The sequence below is a fragment of the Erinaceus europaeus genome, chromosome 15 (assembly GCF_950295315.1).
Source record: "Erinaceus europaeus chromosome 15, mEriEur2.1, whole genome shotgun sequence".
NCBI lineage: Eukaryota > Metazoa > Chordata > Mammalia > Eulipotyphla > Erinaceidae > Erinaceus > Erinaceus europaeus.
Window position 1 is genome coordinate 71,741,062 of NC_080176.1, and position 6,000 is coordinate 71,747,061.

Here is a 6,000-nt window from a genome sequence, read left to right on the forward strand (position 1 = left end):
AACAGAACGAAGATTAGCATCCCCCTTCTATGAACTATTTTATGTGCAATTTCTCAATCACCTACGAACCCCTCAGCATTTGGGATAGTAACACTATACTAGTGAATAATACTACAATTAGAAAATCACAGTATTTTTTATATTACTGTTAAATTTTCCTGCCTTCTCTGCACTCTGTATTCTATATGTTTGGCAGATAGTTGATATCCAAATGTAGGATTTTATATTTATTTTCATGGGGCCCTGTCTTACATCAAAGTATAGAGTTAAGAGATTCTTTCATAAAAACCCCTAGTTTTAAATGGGCAAAAACACCAACCTGAAAAAGTAATGGAATTTTAAGATTTCCCCATAAGTACAGGAGATATGCATGCTACTGATACATTCTTCCATACTTTTTACTCTGAAAAAAATAAAGGGATTTTTCTAGGTCCCACAATCTGTAATTGGAAGAGCCAGGATTGCAACCTGGCTTAAAAAAAAATCAATATTTTCTTCTAGACCTGTGTTTCTCAAGGTGCAGTTTCCAGACCAACATCAGTAGCATCTGAGAACTTGTTAGAAATGTGTATTATCAGCCTATGCTCCAAGAGCTGAAAATAACTCTTCTGTTCCTTGTAACCTTCCCCCTCCATTCCATAGACTTGTAGAAGTCTATCATCTCTTCTGTAGGTCTCAGTCAGAAGCAATCTCACAAATGGGAAATAATTTTGGTTGCCATAATTGGGGAGTAGGATGACAACCGCTGGGGTGTTGATATATATTCCACACTGCACAAAACAGCCCCCTGTCTCCTTCCCCACGAACACATAAGTATCAAAATATCAATAGTAAATGACTAAGAAACCCTGCTTTTTAGAGACCAAATAAAATCCTTTGAGATTATTGTTGTTTCCCACTGGCCACATACAAATTATGAACCTCAGATTTCAGTCCAAAGCTCCTTCCTGAATCAGAACCTCTGATTTCAGAACTTGTTATTTATTTGTTTGTTTGTTTGTTTATTTTTACTGCTATCCTTCCCTCTGTCCCTCCCCCATCCTCCTTCACCACCACTAAGTCTGCCTCCTCCTCCTCTTTATAAGAGTATCGCTCACCTCTGGTTACTAGTACTGCGAAAGGATTGGACCTAAGATCTCTTAAATCTGTTTTTTGAGGAGTCTTGTTCTTTTTCTTCTTCTTCTTTTTTAATCTCCAGGCTTATTGCTGGGGCTTGGTGCCTGAACTATGAAACCACTGCTCCTGGAGGCTATTCTCTTTCCCTTTTGTTGCCCTTGTTGTTTATCGTTGTTATTATTATTATTGCTGTCATTATGGTTGGATAGGACAGAGAGAAATCGAGAGAGAAGGGGAAGACAGAGAGAGGGAAAGATAGACACCTACAGATCTGCTTCACCGCTTTGAAGCTACCCCCCTCTGCAGGTGGGGAGCAGGAGGCTCCAACAAAGATCCTTATGCTGGTTCATGCGCTTTGTACCATGTGTGCTTAACCCGAGGCGCTACCGCCTGGCCCGTTGTTTTGTTTTTTAAAGTCATTGGGGTGATTCTGAGTGAGTCAAACTGACACTGAGGCATGCACTAATATTTATCCTCCACGTGCCCCAGTAATACCAGCTTGCTTATTTGCACAGCATTTTCTAGAAACATCATAATTCTCATAAAACAAAAGGAATTTACCGCATGAGACAACCTGTGTCAGAAACAGACATGAGAAAGGAACCCTGCTACCTGACTCATGAGTAAAAGGACTACAGATTTGCAGGCAAGAACTAAATTTTTTTTTCCTGTTTCATAAGCTTGTCTCTACTCTTTTCCTTTGTTTCTGTTTTTTTTTTTTCTTTACTGGGGGATTAATGTTTTATAGTCGGCAGTAAATACAATAGTTTGTACATGCATAACATTTCCCAGTTTTCCATATGAGCTATCCCTCCCCAAACTCCTGTACTCAGACTCTAGGAGAAAAAATGACTTTGCTTTATACTCACAAGCTGATCAAATTAAGGAGCACTCGGTAGGAAATATTCCTGATAAGTCTCCTAGGTATTTTTAGAAGACATCCACAAAATAGTAATAATAACAGCTTCAGAATATGACTGAAACCCCAGGTTTCATACCATTAAAATTTGGTGAATTCCTGGGAGTCGGGCTGTAGCGCAAGTGGCGCAAAGGACAAGGACCGGCATAAGGATCCCGGTTCAAACCCCGGCTCCCCACCTGCAGGGGAGTCGCTTCACAGGCGGTGAAGCAGGTCTGCAGGTGTCTATCTTTCTCTCCTCTTCTCTGTCTTCCCCTCCTCTCTCCATTTCTCTCTGTCCTATCCAACAATGACAACAATAATAATAACTACAACAATAAAACAACAAGGGCAACAAAAGGGAATAAATAAAAAAAAAACTTAAAAAAAAAATTTAGTGAATTCCTTCTGCATCCCACAATGACCTTGGGTCCATACTCCCAGAGGGTTAAAGAATAGGAAAGCTTTCAAGGGAGGGGATGGGATACGGAGTTCTGGTGGTGGGAATTGTGTGGAGTTGTACCCCTCTTACCCTATGTTTTTTTCAGTGTTTTCTTTTTATAAATAGTAAATAAATAAATTAAATTAAATTTGGTGAATTACATTGAATGTGAATAAAGTCACTTTCACTAACTGTTTAAGCCAATAGCATATATGAGATCCTTTTCTCTTTGTTTTTGCTTAATGACAACATTTCTCCCAGCTAGACTGTAAGTGACCTGGGCCTGAGAAATATCTCCTGTCGTTCCTTGAAATTCTGTATGATGTTGAGCTCATGAGTTTCTGTTGAATGGATTTACTGTTGTAGAAAAAAACCTAGACAGTTTCTTGGTGACATTTTCAAGCATTCTGGTTGACAAAGAGTACTATATATTAAGAACATGTTTTAAGATTCAGACTGCTTGATATCCAGGATAATCTGTATTTCTTCCTTTGATTTGACAAGCCTCTTTTAACTGGGTATGGATAAACTCTACAGGAGCATCACAGTAAATCTTTCTATAATCAAGTAATTGACTGGTGCCTAATAGTTCTCTTAAATGGACCTTTAATATTTACCTACCATTTTGCTTGCTACAAATTGATCTTTCTCATTTTCATAGTCTCTGAAAAAAATCTGTCTCATTTTGAAGTTGGATCTTTCCTTAAGTTGTTTTTTTCTGGTTTAAAGGTTGTCTTTGATCTTTTAAATTTCTAAATATGAATAAATAAGTTAATTGCATTGTGAAGAAATAAGCAGAAGGAGTGTTGTCTGGATGTGGGGAGCATGAAATTTCAGGTCAAACCATTTGTAAGAACAATTCTGCGGCTAGCCACTAGAACTTGCAGGTACCTAGGGGTTTTGTTTGTTTGCTTGTTTTTGTTTTTGTTTTGTTTGCCTCCAGGGTTATCGCTGGGGCTCAGCGCCTGCACTACGAATCCACTCCTTCTGGCAGCCATTTTTCCCATTTTGTTGCCCTTGTTGTCATTATTATTATTGTTGTTATTGCTGTTGTTGGATAGGACAGAGAGCAATCAGAGAGGAGGGGAGACAGAGAGGGGGAGAGAAAGACAGAGACACCTGTAGACCTGCTTCACTGCCAGTGAAGCAACCCTCCCCCCTCGAGATGGGGAGCCAGGGGCTCAAACCAGGGTCCTTAAGCTTTGTGCTATGTGCGCTTAACCCGCTGCTCTACTACCTGATCCCCCCACCCTGCCAGGTAGCTAGTTTTATTGTATCTACCTCCTCATCCAGAAAACAGAAATGTCAGCATTGTCCTGGTAATTAAATGAATAAATGGCGGAGTAGCTAGCATAAGGGTTATGCCAAGAGACTCTCATGCCTGAGGCTCTGAAGTCCCAGGTTCAGTCCCCCACACCACCATAAACCAGAGCAGAGCAGTGCTCTGATAAAAATAAATAAATTAACTAATTAAATTTAATTAAAGAAATTTTAAAGGGGCTGGGTGGTAGCGCATTTGGTTGAGTGCTCAAGTTACAATGCCCAAGGACCAGAGTTTAAGTCCCTGGTCCTCTCCTGCAGGGGTAAAAATTTACAAGTGGTGAAGCAGTGCTGTAGGTATATCTCTCTTCTCTCTCCCTTTCTATCTCCCCCTTCCTCTCAGTTTCTAGCTACCTGTATCCAATAAATAAAAAATATATAATTAAAAAAATATAAAAAATAAATGAATAAATGGTGTAATGGCAAAGTCTAGCACAATGTGAGTGTACATGGTACCTGCTACTATTGTGGGCTTTTGGAATACTCTGGTCAAATAGTAAATTTACAGAATCTTATAAAGGTATTTTATAGCCTTACCATTTACTATTGATATTTTCTTATTTTTAACATTTTTTGTTGACGACTTTGGGAGTTCACATATGTAATTTTCTTTTGCCAGAAAAGCCCTTTCCATCTTTCTAACTGTATTGCATCTAATTCATTCATTGCTTTATTCTTATATTCATTCATTCATTCATTCATTCATTCATTCATTCAATACACAGTAGTTAGGTATACCAGACAGAGTGTTTGGTTAAAAGGCTAAAATGGTAACAATATAACCAAGATATGATCCTCTCTTCATGAAATTTATAAAGTAATGGGGAGGAGTGAGTTGACAATGAATCAAACAATTGCACAAATAAATGTGTCATGTGTTATTATGGGTATGGGTATTGACCCTTGGCTAATCTAGGGGATTATGGGAAGACTTAATTCAGGAAGCAAAATATAGGGAAAAGGCAAAGGTAAGGTTCATAGGCAAAGTAAAGAAGGAAGAAAATAAGAAAATGTCAGATAGAGGAGCAAGTGTGTGCAAAGATCTTGTAGCTAATTCAGTCCTTTGACTCTCAACTCAAAAATTATTCATTCCCCTCTGAAAGTTCTCCCTGGGACCAGACAGTGGCACACCTAGTTATGCGCTCACATTACAGTGACCAAGGGCCCAGGTTCAAGCCCCTGGCCCCCTCCTGCAGGGGAAAAGCTTCATGAGTGATGAAGCAGGTCAGCAGGAGTCCCTCCGCCTCTCTCTCCCTCTCTATCTCTCCCTTCTTCTCAAAATTCTCTGTCTTTACCAATAATTGATAAATAAAAACTATTTTTTTTAAAAAAGAAAGAAAATCCTTCCTTAAGTGACTACCACAGACTAGTTAAAGGGGTTAACTTCCATCTCCTTAAACCTTTCCTTCATAAATGTTTAATAATTTATAATCCCATATTTGTTTGATTTCCCATCTCCCACCCAGAACATAAACTCCATGACAACAGGTTATGTCTATACTTGCTGTATAATCCCATGAATATTGTATCAGTTGGGAATTATTTCATTGTACTTTCTTCAAGGGACTGTCCATCCTTTATTGATTGTTTTTCTTAAAATTAGTGTGCCCAGTCCACTATGGTTAATAAAAGTAATTCAGTAATCTAAAATATGCTAACGTCTCTTCCTTCTGGAGTCTAAAGATACTCCAGGTGCCTCAGTTCTTAGCATGCAAAAGAGATACAAATTCTACCACTGAACGGATTGCAATTCAGTGAAGGAAATAAGGAAAATGTATTCACAAACAAAATAGATGGTAGATCTTTCAGAAGTGAAAATGAACTTGATGTTGATTTAGATCATAACATTCATTTTACAGATGGGGCTTTAGCATGATGGTAGAAAAGGAATCAAGTTGTGGGGGAGAGTGCTTTCCATATTCCTATCACAGGCAGATGAGAAACTGTGCTGCTCAGATCTTAAAAAACTGTACCATAAACCACTTACCCCACCCTACTAAAAAAAAAAAAAAAAGAAGACAAGAAAAGTAAAGAAAAGAATAAGAGCAGACCTTTCCATTCCACCAACCACCGAAAAGACACACGCTTTAAAGATGTTTCCAAAAGTGCTCACCACACATCTGCTGGTTTAATAAATGGAAGACCCCGGTTCACTAGTCCATGCTTTGGGTTCTTCTGAACAAAGCTGGTATCCCAGCTGCTACATTTTCATTTTGGTTTTAAT

General features: G+C 38.6%; 1 long non-coding RNA gene across 1 annotated transcript in view; it reads right to left on the reverse strand.

Annotated features, from left to right (window-relative positions):
* The window catches only part of LOC132533025 (uncharacterized), a 28,131-nt gene extending 22,146 nt beyond the window's left edge, over positions 1-5,985 (reverse strand). The window contains exon 1 of the long non-coding RNA XR_009544908.1: positions 5,890-5,985. This is a non-coding gene — a long non-coding RNA (uncharacterized LOC132533025). The remainder of the gene's footprint in view (positions 1-5,889) is intronic.
* Between the last annotated feature and the right edge of the window lie 15 nt (positions 5,986-6,000).